This window comes from Pipistrellus kuhlii, unplaced genomic scaffold (assembly GCF_014108245.1).
Source record: "Pipistrellus kuhlii isolate mPipKuh1 unplaced genomic scaffold, mPipKuh1.p scaffold_m20_p_3, whole genome shotgun sequence".
Taxonomy (NCBI): domain Eukaryota; kingdom Metazoa; phylum Chordata; class Mammalia; order Chiroptera; family Vespertilionidae; genus Pipistrellus; species Pipistrellus kuhlii.
Genome location: NW_023425529.1, coordinates 152425668 through 152441321, shown reverse-complemented (window position 1 = coordinate 152441321; position 15654 = coordinate 152425668). Strand labels below are relative to the sequence as shown.

Here is a 15654-nt window from a genome sequence, read left to right as displayed (position 1 = left end):
TATTGTGAAAATCAGGTGAAATATAATGGTGGCTTGGATCAGCATTGTGGCAGGAGTTGGTGAATAGTGGTCAAATTCTGGATGTATTTTGGAGTCAGAGTCAAAAATAAGTTTGCTGGAAAACCAGATTATGGTATGCACACAAAAAAAGATGAAATCAATAAAAATAAATTTAAAAAGAAAAGATGACAAAGATACTCTCTGTGACCTACTTCTAGCCATACTCCTCTAAGCCCTCAAGACTCCAACCTTGGGCTCTGTCCTTTTCCATTTAGTCAAGTTTTAGCAAGACATCAGCTGGGTCTGATCAAAGTCCTCATTCCCTAACCTTGATATCTGTTATGGACTAAATGTTGGTATTCCTTTCAATATTCATATGTTGAAATCTAATCCCAAAGGATGGTATTAGGAGATGAGGCCTTTAAGATACTATGAAGATGTAAAGGTGGACCCTCATGAATGGGATTCATGACTTTATAAGCATCATGAGTTTGCTTCCTCTCTCTCTCTCTTACCTCTTTCCACCATGTGAGGATACAAGAAGTTGGCAATTTGCAACTCGAAAGAGGGTTCTCAGCAATAACCGACCATGATACCACCCTGATCCCAGACTTCCAGGATGGTCAGTTGTTTGCAAGCCACCCAGTCTGCGGTACTTTACTATAGTAGCCTGAAATAAGACAATGTCTTATCACCCTGGCCTGACTTGAGCAACAATCCAGTTGAGTGAGTCTAGCATGAATCCCCCTAGCCTGGATGTTTCTCCTAGTAATTTTCTATCCACTGACATCTCACCCTGCTGTTTGGCTATAAATTCCTACTTTTATAGCCCAAACATTTCCACTTACATGAGACCCTCTCCTGCCACATCAGGATGTTTCTCCTATGGCAAACCCACTCTCCCAGTCCCCCTGAATAATGTCTGCTTTACCCTCTTTTAAAAATGTCTGATTTTTTTTTTCTTTTTTTTTTTTTTCTTTTTTCTTTGTTTGCTTTTTGTTGTTGACATTCTTTGGTTAATCTCTTCCCACCCCCACCCTCTCTGAGATCTGTCATTCTGTTCCATAAATCCATGTCTCTGGGCCTATTTTGACTTTTATTTTATTTTTTAATATATTTTTATTGATTTCAGAGAGGAAGGGAGAGGGAGAGGGAAATAGAAACATCAATGATGAGAGATAATCATTGTTGGCTGCCTTCTGCACACCCCCTACTGGGGATCAAGCCCTCTACCCGGGCATGTGCCCTTGACCAGAATTGAACCTGTACACTCTATCCACTGACCCAAACTGTCTAGAGCCCCATTTTGTCTTTTAATAAGTGGCTTTTATTGCATCTTTAAGATATCACAAATAAGTATGAGGAATCATCTGGCACTTTGCTGTTTTTGTAGCTGGACAACTTAGATCTGATTCATCAGCCTGCTGAACTGTTTCTATTGCAGAAACATAGATTCCACACCAAAAATGTTCTGATATCCTTGTTTTTAACTGTTGTGACTTGCTGAATCAAAGCAGTGGAGTTTGATACAAGTTCAATATCATTTTCTTCAAGAATTAACTCATCTTTCTGGGCTTGAGATACTGAACAAGCAACCCTTGAGCTCATTCGAACCCTGCGGATTTATTTTTCACCCAAGAAATTTTTTTATTTCAACAAGAGAACCATTCTCCTGAACAACAATGCTGATGGGGAAAGTGAGCATACTCAGACCTCATTTTGTAACACGTGGTTACACTCTATATAACTGCAGATAGTATCAATGGTACCAGTTCCTTTTTATTTCACAGCCATTTGTCAACCTGAAGCCTCTTCTTTTTCCTTCCAAGGAGTTTACATTGACACGATTTAAGTCCCTCTGCAGGGTACCTCTGGGGCCCTTCACAATAACTGTCTCTAGAGTGTTGTCGACATTTTCTGGAATGTCGACAGTCTGATTGCTGAAAATGGTCTTCGTCCTTGCAGTAGATGTGGCCAAGAGAAGTGTCTTTTCTTTAACAAGAATAACACCATTTGAACGACTGAATGACAGAATTTGCCTTTAATGGCCGGAATAACTGGTTTTTGAAGAGCAGGTTGGGAAATAACAAGCTATGTTCAAAACATGTTAAATTTGAGATGCCTATTCCACCCCTCCAGGAGATGGAACCTGTGCAGTCATAGAGAAGGGTCTGCAAGTCAAAGGAGGCAATGGTGCTAGAGATTAAGATTGGGGAGTTCCCAGGATTAGATACGGAGAGTTTTGATGACACAAACTTGGATGTACTCATCAAGGCAATCAGTAGAGAGAGAAATGAGAAGGTGACACTTTTCTATTGGAGTTAAGCGGGTTGGAAGAGCCCAAACATTTCCATTCACATGAGACCCTCTCCTGCCACACCAGAAGCAGGGGATGCACCATAGCTGCCACGAGGCCTTGGCTCTAAACACCTCTAGGTGAAGAATTAGTAGATAGGCATGGATTTCTGTTCAGGGGAGCTTTTGAACACCTCCACTTGCCTATAGCATTGAGTTGGAATGAGATCAAGGTGTTATTTCTTTAAAAAAAATAAAAAATAAAAAATAAAAAAAATTAAAAAATAAAATATATATATATATATATATATATATATATATATATATATATATATATATATAATTTCTTGAAATAAGTAGAATGCATATTTTTCCATGCATTTTCCAGAAAGCTATTGCCATGACAAGAGATTATTTTCCATAGAGAGGAATCAGAGTTAATAGTCCTGTTTGGGCTTCGTATCACTCTTTGCATTTTGAGAGTTTTCACAGACATAATATTATTAAATCCTGATGCCCAACTGCTGATAAGAAAACTGAGGTTCTGAATGGTCTAAGCTGAGGTTCTAAAAGGCCATTATCATAGAGATAATAAGTGAGATTCTCTCCATCTTGTTATCTGTTCTCTTCTTTGGCTATTGATGTAATGGTACTGACCCAGACATCCATCCATCGGGCTGGCACCGAAAGTCATTCAGCCGGAAGTGCAGATGCATTCACACCCAGACATTCTGTTTCCTGAATGATTAAGGGGACGTGTTCTTTAGATAACTGTGGAGCCAGAGACACATACTGTGGCTACTGAACTAAGCAAAATTAACTGGCCTGTGGGAGGGTCAGATCGCGGCCTCCGCAGGGTGCACTGTCCAACTGAGCTAATCAGCCTGGGGAGCCTTCTAATTCTAATTAAATTGAGAGAGGGGGTATTTTTCTCGCTTGTTGTCCGTTCCACGCAGAATGTAGAAACCATTTCACTGTGGGTCCTGTCGTCTCTGATTAGAGAGCCTACCGGTTCTGTTGAAACACAGCTTCGGGGTTTATTAGAACAGTAATGAAACAGAAGGGAGTCAAGCATGTCCAAAAGGAGAGGCAACTCAACAGGAACATTTCTGTGCAGACAGAGACTTTATTCGGGACTGTGTTTTTCCTCCTTTCTACACTTAGAGCAAATGTGAAAAAGCAATCAGGAATTTAGTTATTTTTCACACCCTCATATTAAGAAGCAGAAAATTCATAAATATTTACCAGGTTGTTGCATGAGATGTGTGATTTCTTCTCTCCCCATAAATTATAAAATGTGTTTACATTTTATTCATCACTGGGGGGGGGGGGATAAGTGTGGGAAGACACCCCTGGTGAACTCAGATCTTAGCTTACATGTGACCTCCCCAAAACCGTTCCGAATCCCTAAATTGAGTTTTCTCTTTTTCTCCTAGCATCTTTCTTATTATTCCCAGCAATTATGTCAGTTTCTAACTGGTAAACACTTTAAAGTCTATTTTCCTGACCACACTAAACTTCATGAGGACAGATACCATGTCTGTATTGCTCTCCACTACATTCCCAATATCTTGCAGATAGTTGATGCACAATAAATAGTGTTCCACCTGGCCAGTATGGCTCAGTTGGTTGAACACCATTCAGTGCACTGAGAGGTCACTAGTTCAATTCCCAGTCAGGGCACATGCCAGGATTGGAGATTCTATCCCAGCTTGGTGTTTGTACAGGAGGCAATGGATCAATGTTTCTCTCCCCTTCCCTCTCTCTCTAAAATCAATAACAAATATATTAAAAATAATAAATAAATAGTTTTGGAAGGGAGGATGGAGGGAAATTGAAGCAAAAAAGAAGGAGAGAGAAGGAAGAAAGGATGGATATGCATGATGAGAGAGCAAGGATCGCAGGGTGAGGAAAATCAGGCTCAAGTGGGGAGTAATTAATAAATAGAACACAGAGGACTTTTAGGGCACTGTAAATACTCTTTAAGATACTATGATAGTAGACATAACTTATCATACATTAGTCAAAACATATAGAATATCACCATGAAGAGTCCTGTGCTGTCTGAGGATACTGGGTATATGGAAACTCTCTATTTTTTTCTCTCCATTTTTCTGTGAATCTAAAACTGTTCTAGAAAATAAAGTCCATTAAAAAAATGCACTCCCTTTCCAAAATATAAAGTATATGTTTCATAAGATGTATACAAATAAACATACACACTTCACATTTGTACACATGTATATTTCCAGGTACATACAAAAACATTTTGCACATATATGTGAAACAGGTGCAGAATCTCCTTTGCAAAAGGTCCGCACTGGACAGGAATCATTCTGCTTCTTTGTTTTGGTTTTCTTTTGTTTACATTTTCCCCTCTGAAAACTGCGAACTCCAGGTCCAATGCTCTGATGGAATGGATACTTGACCTGAAAACCAATCTTTTATTTCAAATCACGCCTCTCTTTTAATATGTTGCCAATCACCTTATGTATTTTCTATGTGTCTCTAAATCCATAGATTATGCCACCTTGCAATTAAATCTTCAGCAGATACAGTTCAACAACTTCCAGGGGCAGGAAGGGATGCACTGACTCGGAGGCGATAAAAATTCACAGTAAAAGCCACAGATGTAGCAGAGTGAGAATTACCACACCAGCAGGAACTGGAGATAAAAGAGGATTACACATGATGAAAATGATGAAATGTAGTAATTGACTAGAAGTCACCGAAAATACCAGATGGATGTCGCTGCTCTCTGCCATTCTAATGCACCTGTAGATTTTATTGAGCATCACTGGAGGTTCACTTTTATTATTTTCTTGAGCGTAATTGAAGTTTATTGACATGCTATTATTGCCCAGTTTAGATATGAGCATAAAAAAATATAGTTTGATATACTTGTGTCCCCATAGAAATTTGGAGCTTTGATACTTAAAATAGTTCATAGTAATAATTGCTATAATATTTATTTCTCGTCCTCCATTCGACCTTCACATAGAATATGGGCAGTAACTGCTCCAGATAGCAATGAAATTGCAGGGATATTTGCAGACATGCAATTTTGGATATTACCAAGGGAGACTTACAAAGGGTTTTTAGGTCAAAGGTAAAAGAAAACAAACTTATATGCTGAAATGAGTTGCCATAGATGGTGCAGTTCTCCATTACTTATCACAGATTTATTTCCCATTTGGTTTTCAACATAGGAAGGGGACCAAAATGACTGTCTGGGTGAGAATACTCATTCTGTAAGCACAGAAGCCTCAGAGGGCAACGAAAGATTTTCCAGTATTCTGAGCAAAGGCCATTTCCCTGCACAGCAAGCATTTTAAACTAAGGTGGAAAGAAGGGGTGTGGAAACGATTGCTTCTCAAATCAGCAAAGAGAACTCTTTGTGAGAATTCCAGGTGCAGCTCCAATCTCATCGCTGACAGGTTAGCATACGAAACTGACAAGAAGCTGCTCTAAGGCCCATGTCAAAGGGCCATGCAACTTGGTTACGTTTTCAGAAGCTGAAAATCAAATTGCATTGTAGCCATTTAATTTTGAACTCTAATGAGCCACATGGAGTAAAGCAATGCCAAGAAAGAAATGTGAGGCCTGGCCATCGGAAGCAGCGACTTCTCAGAGGAAACGGAGGCAGGGGAGGTGAACCCAGGATGAAGGAGGCTCCTTTTGTTTCCCCCATCCCTCTCCTCTCTCCAGCTCACAGACACCCACTCCATCCCCCTGGGCACTGCCTGTCGGTTCAGACCCAAACACACTTCTTTCCATGAGCTGCCAACTTCAATGTTGAGAGCAAATGGCTCAAGTCAGGACAGTACCTTCCACCTATATTTCCAACCCTGGAGCAGTGTTTCTCAGAGGGCATTGGTCCATGAACCACCTGTATGGATTTTGTTAAAAATTCAGAATCCTAGGCCCCACTCCAGACCCATGGAGTCAGAATTTCAGGAATCTGCAGAATCTCTTCATTTTTAATAAGCTACCATGGAGTCTCATCCACAGGAAAGTGTAAGTATTGATTTACAGTTTACGGACACCTGCTTCTAAACAGAAAAGGAAACCAAGTAAGGAGAAGAGTGGGTACAACCTTAAAAAAGGAAAACTCTCCTAGATGTATAGTGCCTATCCTAAGCAGAGAAGTAGGCTTTCCATGTGTCGTATTCATGCATAAGTAAATGAATGAAAAAGTCAAATGAATAAAAGATTCTTTTCTTCTTCTCATTGGTAACTACTTCATGTAATTTTCATAAACTGCATCAAACTTATCATACCATTCAGGGACAGAGGGAGTAAAATGGTATGCCCTAACAAAATACACTTTTTCTAGAAATATTGTATAGAAATCCTAAATACATATTTAGAAACAAACAAACAAAAAAAAAAAAACATACCAGAAAAGCACAAAAGAAGAGTCATCCTGTCTGTAGTAATTAGCACTAACAACTGAAATGGTCTTTAATCACACCTTCAGCTCACAACATCAGTGCCAATTAATTGTATCAACTTCCCCTCCTAGTCGAGGTAAGTCAGAATCCATTTTGGGTACTTGGAGCCAAGATTGATTATCCCCAAACGTTAGCAGCTATGGCATCAGCCTTTGGATAGCAAGCGGTTGGTTAGTTAAGAACTAGAATGACGGGAGGGGAGGAAAGTGAGCCCACCCTTTTCTTGAATGAGACTGACTCAAAAAAAAAAAAAAAAACTGCAACATTTCAGAAGTGTAGGATGCTTCTGATCCTGGTGGGTCATCCTCATGACCCCCACGTACAGACAACAGGATCCACAGTCACAAAAATCAGAATCCTGGAGACCAAAATCCATATTTCTGGTCCTGATTGCATGGCTTTGCTAGTTTCCTTTCTCAAGAATTGTCAAAGAATGTAGAATATGATCATGATAAAATTATTATTATGATCCTATATAATAAAAGCTTAATATGCTAAGTGTCCAGTCATCTAGTCGTCAGCTCAAGCAATTAAAGTGTAATATGCTAATGATATGCTAAGGCCGCTCAACCACTTGCTATGACATGCACTGACCACCAGGGGGAAAGTGCTCCTACCAGTAGGTTAGCTTGCTGCTGGAGTCCAGCCAGGACTGAGTGAGATGAGCCAGACATGCTCTGGAGCCCTCCTGCAGTTCCTTCCTGGCTGGCCAACCTCCCAATTATGCACCAGTGGGGTCCCTCAGCCTGGCCTGCACCTTCTCACAATCCAGGACCCTTGGGGAATGTCAAAGAGCCAGTTTTGGCCCAATCTCACAGGCCAAGGCCAACGAACACCACTGGTACACAAATTTGTGCACCAGGCCTCTAGTCCTATCTAATAAAATAGTAATATGCAAATTAACCATCACTCCACTACACCAACAGCCATTCCCACCAGCCAATCAGAGTGAGTATGCAAATAAACCCAACAAAGATGGCTACAGCCACAGAGAGCAAGAAGGAGGCTTGAGTTTTCCAGGCAATGGAAGAAGCCAAGCTTTCCACACATCCTGGCTGGCCTAAGCCTCCACTCAAGGCTACAAAGTTTCAATTATAGAAGGTAAACAAGTCCAAACAGAAATAGCTGCAGGTCATGGAGCTAGCAGGAGGCTTGGCTCTGCTCCAGGTGGGATCGGGCCTAAATGGGCAGTCGGACATCCCTTGAGGGGTCCCAGATTGGAGATGATACAGGCTGGGCTGAGGGACACCACCACCCCCTCCCTCTGTGCACAAACTTCGTGCACTGGGCCTCTAGTTATTTATAATTCTCTTCTGGACCAATTTATTGCTTAAAGCATTTAAGCATTTATTTATTCAATGAGAGCTTACAGGACATCTGCTCTTTTTCACAGACTGGCATTTATAAGTTTCCCCATTCATCCTTTCAGCAGTATTTATGGAGCACTCAGTGCCAGGCACCGTGATCTGTGCTGCATGTGATTTGGGGATTCAAAGGCATGGCTCTTGTACTTGTGGGGCTCACAGCCTGTGGGAGAAAGAGGCTTTCCTGCTTCTGACTTCCATGAGCAAATGCTACCCCAAACCCTCCTGGTCTCCTGCCCACTACTAACCCCTCCTCACATAGGTGGAATGACTTACCTGGTAGGTTTGGTCCAAATTCTCCATTGTGTGGAGCTAAATTTTCAAACAGCGCAGGCAGAGAACGGTAGTATCTGCTGTATTTATTGGTCAAGTGTGGATACTGTGAAGACTTCCTCCCACGAGGACTTCCCAAGGGTTAAACAGGGAAAAGAAAGGTGCCTACCCATCTGAGTTCACGCATTCAACCTCACCTTCCATTCCTACACCCTGGCCTCCGTCAGTGACAGAATGATACTTCCACTTCCCTTTCTTGACTCTTTTCATCTTATTTCTCAACCACTCTGAAATGCAGATGGAAAAGAGAGTCTTGTATACCAGTTTCCCTCAAAGATACCCACAGAGTCGTAATAGAAGAGACTAAAGGAGAAAAAAGTAAAGCAACACCGAATTATATATAGTTGACCCTTGAAAAACATAGGTTTGAAGGGCACAGGTCCACTTATATGCTGCTTTTTCTTTTTTTCCAAAAAATACAGGCAGCCCTTTGGACCAGGGGTTTTACAGCAGCAGATGGAAAACCAACGGCAAATGGAAAACAGTATTTTCCCCATTCCCAACCACAGATTCCCAACCTCAGATCGAAAATACTGTTTTTCCATCAAGGATGCGTTGAATCTGTGGATGCAAAGGGTGGACTGTGGAGTCAAAAGTTATATGCGTAGCCCTGGCTGGGCAGCTCAGTTTGTTATAATATCTTTCTGAGAGGCCACATTTGCGGGTTTAATCCCTGGTCAGAGCACATACAAGAAGCAACCAATGAATGCACAAATAAGTGGAACAAGAAACAAATGTTTCTTTCTTGCTTGCTCTCTTTCTCTTTTATTCTCTCCCACTCTCTCTCCCTCTCTTTCTCTCTAAAATCAATCTGTCTCTTTTTTTTAAGTTATATGTAGAGTCCCAGTTCCTAACCCCCAGGCTGTTCAAGGGCGAACTGTAGTCACAAATTGTATAAAGAAAAGCAAGACGTGAACTTTACATGGAAAGCAAATTGCACTATCTGCCCACTTTTGGTGGCCTAGGCACCTTTGATGTCACTCAAGATTTATAATGATGGAGCTGAGAGAATAACTCCAAGTTCCCTGAATGAATCCTGGCATCATCTTATTTTATCCTGTTTCTTGGGTTAGACAGAAATTTGTTTTGATTATTCCCTGATAATTCATGTCATAATAGTAATCATTAAAACTTCACAGTTACAGCTTTTTCCTTCATCAGCTTTTAATTTCACAGCTTAAAAAACACATTTGCAGCTTTTAAGAATTGCAAGGAAATATAGTGCAAAAGCCATAAATATGCAACTCCATGTCAACAAATTGGGGTCCTGAAAAAGAAGAAGAGAACTTAAAACTATCAACAAAACAGAAACTAAAATTTAAGAGATTGCTGGGAGTCACAGATAAAAATCTGTGACCCTTCCTTCAAAATGTTGATCATTGCAGTAATAAGAATTGTCTTTAGGTGGACTACTCAATGCATGATGGGCATAATTCCAGAGCGCTCTCTGCCCAAATCCTTCTTTCATGAAGGGAAATGTGCTGCTATAGTTCTCAGAAGCACCTTAGACTCAGTCTAAGACAGTGGTTCTCAACCTTTCTAATGCCGCGACCCTATAATGCAGTTCCTCATGTTGTGGTGGCCTACAACCATAAAATTATTTTTGTTGCTAGTTCATAACTGTAATTTTGCTACTGTTGATGAATCATAATGTAAATATTAGGTCTAGTAATAATTAATGTCGTTTTCTAATACCTTTTTTTAAAATCGAATTTATTTAAACAATACAACAAAATTTAATCAACAATATATTGCAATAGTTGCCGTTGTTTTCTACTACTTGTGCCCAACGCTCAGGAAGCATTTTAATCCCTCTGTTGTAAAATTCTTGTGATTTTGATGCAAAAAATTCGGTCAATGCATTTTTGAGGCATTCTTCATTATTAAATTTTTTTCCAAGAAGAAAGTTTTGCAAAGAATGAAACAAATGGTAATCGGAAGGGGCAATATCAGGAGAATATGCAGGTTGAGGGATGACTTTCCATTCCAACTGGCGCAGTTTTTCAGCAGTGATTCTTGCAGTCTGCGGTCGTGCGTTATTGTGGTGAAGAATTATGCCCTTCCGATTAATCAGCACGGGTTCTTTTTCTCTTAAAGCTTGGGCTAACCTTTCCAATTGGGCACTATACACTGCACTTGTAATGGTTTGGTTAGATGGTAAAAGTTCATAAAGAAGAATTCCTTTAAAATTCCATCAAACACACAACATCACTTTTTTCGCATGCAAGTCAGGTTTTGGCGTGGGCTGCGGAGCCTCATTTTTGTCCAACCATTGAGGCCGCCTTTTCAAATTAACATACAGCACTCATTCTTCATCTCCGGTAACAATTTGCTCTAAAAACGGCAAATGGTTTTGACGAGAGAGGAGCGAACTGCAAATTGTGACTCTTTGATTACGGTTGTTGTCGGTCAACTCATGAGAAACCCATTTTCCAAACTTTTGGACTTTGCCAAGTGCACGCAGTTGATTGGAAATTGTTTTTTGTGAACAATTTAAAGTTGTCGCAAGCTCTTGTTGGGTAATTTGAGGATTTTGCACCAAAAGAGCTTGAAGAGCTTCTTGATCAAAATTGGACACACGGCCTCGACCACCCTTGTCATCTAATGAAAAATTTCCCTAGCAAAATTTCTCAAACCAACGCTGGCATTTTCTGGTGCTAACTGCATCTTGACCAAGAGCACTACAGATGTTTTTTGCAGCCTCACTTGCTTTTCTTCCTAATTGGAACTCGTAAAGCATGCAGTGCCGAATATGCTCTTCATCCGCCATCTTCTTAGCCCTAGTTTTGCAACAAAAACCAAACCAAACACAAACTTTTTCAAGCAAAACTTGTTAATTGCACTTCACACGTTCTGTAGATACCACGTGTTTGAAGGTTATGTCAATACAAGTCAACGCCAAGCAAGATTTTAAACGAATGTTTAAAAACGACATTAATTATTACTAGACCCGATATCTGTGTTTTCCAATGGTCTTAGGCTCTACAGCAGCGGTTCTCAACCTGTGGGTCGCTAGCAGGGTCACCTAAGACCATGAGAAAACACAGATATTTACACTATAATTCATTAACAGTAGCAAAATTACAGTTATGAAGTAGCAACAAAAATAATTTTATGATTGGGGGCCACTACAAATGAGGAACTGTATTAAAGGGTTGCTGCATTAGAAAGGTTGAGAAACCCTGGAGAGGTCACAACCTTTTCCTGCTCCCTCCTAACTTGCTAATTCTGAGCATCATGTTGTAGTTATATTATTATTGTCCCTAGTGACTCATTTGAAGAACATATAATGTATTGTATTCAGAGCTCACTTGGTTTAAAAAAGAAAAGGATCGCCTGGACTGGTTTGGCTCAATGGATAGAGCGTTGGCTTGGGGACTGAAAGGTCCCGGGTTTGATTCCGGTCAAGGGCATGTACCTTGGTTTCAGGCATATCCCCAGTAGGGGGTATGCAAGAGGCAGCTGATAGATGACTCTCTCTCATCGATGTTTCTAACTCTCTAAACTCCCTTCCTCTCTGTAAAAAATCAATAAAATATATTATTAAAAAAAAAAAAAAAAAAAGAAGAAGAAGAAGAAAGAAAAGGATCACAGAAGCCTCACCATCGTGACTTGCTTTTCATGACCTTCTCAGGAAAATTCCTAGATGGAATCAATGAGCATGTCCCATTAAAAGAGGTAGAGGCAGAGACAAGGGCATGTGGTATAGGTGTCATTAACTGTATCCACCAGCCCACAGTCAACTTCGTCCGCCTGGCCTGCTTCCACATGCAAATAAGCACATGCGCTCACAACAGGTTACTCTCCCCTAGGCCGATGTTGATTGGATTGGGGTAGGCAAATGGTCCCGCTTGGGCCAGGGTACCAATTTGGAACTGAGGGAACCAAAAGGTGACAGGCACAGAGACGTGCTTTGAGGCTGGCTCGGTACTTCGGAGGTCTCAGTGTGTCTGCTTGCCCTGCAGACAGAGCAGCAGGAATGCCAGTCTGCCAAGAGAAAAGAATAAAGAACAAATAACAGAGAGAAACAGAGACCAAAAGGTGGGCAGAATAGTCCCCGGGTTTTGGCCAAATTCCCAGTTCCTGTAATGGATGTTTTTAAATCCCAGCCTCAGACCTGCCCTTAAGTTCTATGAAACATACCTACGTGTGGTTAAAGGAGAAACGGAGGCATATTACAATGTTAAGGGTTTGTTTTAGCAGAACTCTGTTAGAATCAGGCAGTGCGAAACCAAAATCGGGTAGAAGCATTCCATCAACAGGAGCTGGGAAGAGACTTTTATAGAGAAAAGGCAAGAAGCAAACAAGAAATGATTGGCTGGTGGGAGCTTAAAGCCTGGTTGACCATGAGGAACTATCCTTAGGTCTCCGGTTAGTAACCTTGAGGCATTTCAAGCTTAATCTTGGTTTTCTTAAGTAGCTACTAAGGGACTACAGCCACCTCAGCTTAACGGCCTCCTTGTTTAATTAACTTAACACCATGCTGTTAAAATTAATTCCTTCTTTTTAACTTAAGTTGGTTTTGTTCCTTGAAACCAAGAGGCCAATATAATGCAGAGCTGCTATAAAAGGTCCCTGGGATTTCACTGTAGCAAAAGTCATAACAAACAATAAGGCCTTGCAGATGTACATGTGAGGCCATTCCCTCTGTGAATTTTCTTGGGCATGTGAACAGTGCATGCTTACTCCTCATTTCATAACACGGACATTCTCCAGCCCCAACTCGAATGCCCTGGAGCTCCTCCTGGAGTCTGAGACTGGTTGTCACTGGCTTAGATGCGCCCACTGCCTTCTGTTGCCATTAAAATAATGGACTGGAATGGGGCAACAGATAAAAAATAAAATAAAAATAAAAACAAGAAACCCAGGAGTGTCCAGCCCAGAGCATCAAAACACAATGCCAATCGACTCCGTCAGTCACAAGTGGCTCCCACTTACCAGCCTTTTAGAAGAAAAGAAAAAAGAGAGAGAGAGAGAGAGAGAGAGAGAGAGAGAGAGAGAGAGAGAGAGAGGGAAGGAGCATTCTTGTTGCTTCTTTGAAAAGTGGGGAAATAATCATTTGTATAACGCAGCTTCTGCCTTGAATACTGATCAGCCCACAGTGTAGAATGGAGATGGACGTAGCTTACACCAACAAACGACTAATGCCAAAGTGTCTCAAGAACACGCAGGGTTTCATTTCTGATTTATTTAAAAGGCTCACAGATTGCAAGCAGCCTTTTTCTTTCTTGTTTCCAAAAGTAGGGTTTGTCATGCATGTCCCATGCCACTGGGACTGACTGGATCTCCAGTGCCCTCTTTTAAAGTGTGCATAAAACAGAGGTGCCCAGAGCTTGCCCAGAGCACGGGAGCCAGCTGCCAGAGTCCTGGAATGCTGAGCGAAGAAAGCCCAGGATCGGGCATCTCCAAAGCTTTGATTTGCAAGAACAGCTTGACACCCATAGCGACATGGCCTAACGTGAAAAACACCAGATAAAAACATTCCATTTAATTAAAAGCCCACAGTTCAATAGTAGTATATAATTATTACAAGTGCATTTTATGGCTGTCTGCATTCATTTGGGGTACATAAAATTAATATGCAAATTGCCAGCTCCTCTCCTGTTCTTAAGAAGTTCCCCTATCAATCTTTTATCTGACATGTCAATTGCATAAAGCATGGCTTTTTAAATGTAAAACAAAATGCACGTTGATGGTCCTTCTGAAATCTCCCTGTGCTGGCAAGCTTTGTTTTAGATGAAGAGTGTTTAATTAACAGAGCTCACCTCTCTCCGAGGATCTTTGGACCACAGAGAGGGGGCCAAGGCACTCTATGGTCTTCTGGCTAGTCAAGATCAGAGACGACTTTCTCATCTGAAGGACCACCTATCAAGGTATTTGTGATTCTCCATCCAGCCCATCAAGAACTTCATTATGGGGAAATATTGTTCTGATTTACAAATATGCAAATTCTCAAACCATAGACAGATGAACCTAATGTTATTCACTGGGAGATTCCATAATGAATTTCTTGACAGATGGTTTGTAGTTGGTTAGAAAATACTTTACACACAGGCAGCAGACCCTAAGAAGTGATGTGGGCTAAGAACGAGATGTGCCCCACTGACCTGATTTCCTTCTTTGAGAGAGTTGCTAAATTGGCTTAAAAGGAGACTTTCATACATATAAGGTAACTCATTGTCATTCAGGCTTTTGGGGAAATCTTTCGTGACTTCCTAGGACATGAACCACCTGTTTGAACAACCACACCTAAAGTTTAATTAGAGTCCCAGGGACTCCAAGGTATGACTTGTAGGTAAACCCTGACTCCATACTTTGTTCTGTTCTATCAATCTCTCTAGTGGCCTGAATAAAGTGAACAAAAACCTGAATATCTCACCCCCATATGTGCCTCTTTGACATAGAATTACTTTGAGCTGAAGACAACAAATGCAGAAAAGGTTTCCTATCTTCCTCCCATTTGCTAAAAACAGGTCATAAATTTGGAAAAGCATCCCCCCTGCCCCTTCTATCCGGAGGACAAAGATTAATCCCTGGGGACAACATTAGGCCCTCATCAGCCTGGAGATGGCACCAGAGGAATCCACATAACAAACTCCCCACTAGCTTTGCTTCATTTGTTTCCCATTATTTGCTGCCCCTAGGGACACACAGTCCCTTCCTTTGTTCTTGTCATTTCCCTAAAAATGTGCTTTTCCTCTGCTAAAACGCTATGCAAACTCAAGTTCTACTCAAACCTATCAGCCTTTGAGTTACCCATCCCTGGGTGCGTCCACGTGTCCCATGCAGGCATACATGTTAACAAACCTCTGCTCCCTTTTCTCTTGCTATCCTATCTCCTGTCAGTGCAATTTAAAGGGCCCCAGCTGGAGAACCTAAGACAGAGGAAGAGATTTTTCCTCCTTTACAAAAGTCAGATAAAATAGGCTTGAATAATATATAAATGTTTCAGTGCTAGAAGGGACAACTAATACACTCTTTGTCAGAATTAAAACTCCTGAAATAAAAACATCTCAAGTGACTGAGCCCAGCCAAAGAAAAAACATTAACTTTCCAAGGACAAAAATGACAATAGTTCATTAAAAATTAAAAATAAAATACTACAGTTTGGTTGCTGAAGAATCCAATAGTGCCTATAAGTTTGACATGAATGCCTAAGTAATGATGACAGATTTCATTAAAATGAGAATTATAGACTATAAGTTAAA

The 15654-nt window shown here is 40.9% G+C and overlaps 1 pseudogene; it reads right to left on the bottom strand.

Moving 5' to 3' along the window:
• Nucleotides 1-1346: 1346 nt before the first annotated feature.
• On the bottom strand, nucleotides 1347-13888 carry LOC118729692 (annotated as a pseudogene).
• Nucleotides 13889-15654: the final 1766 nt, after the last annotated feature.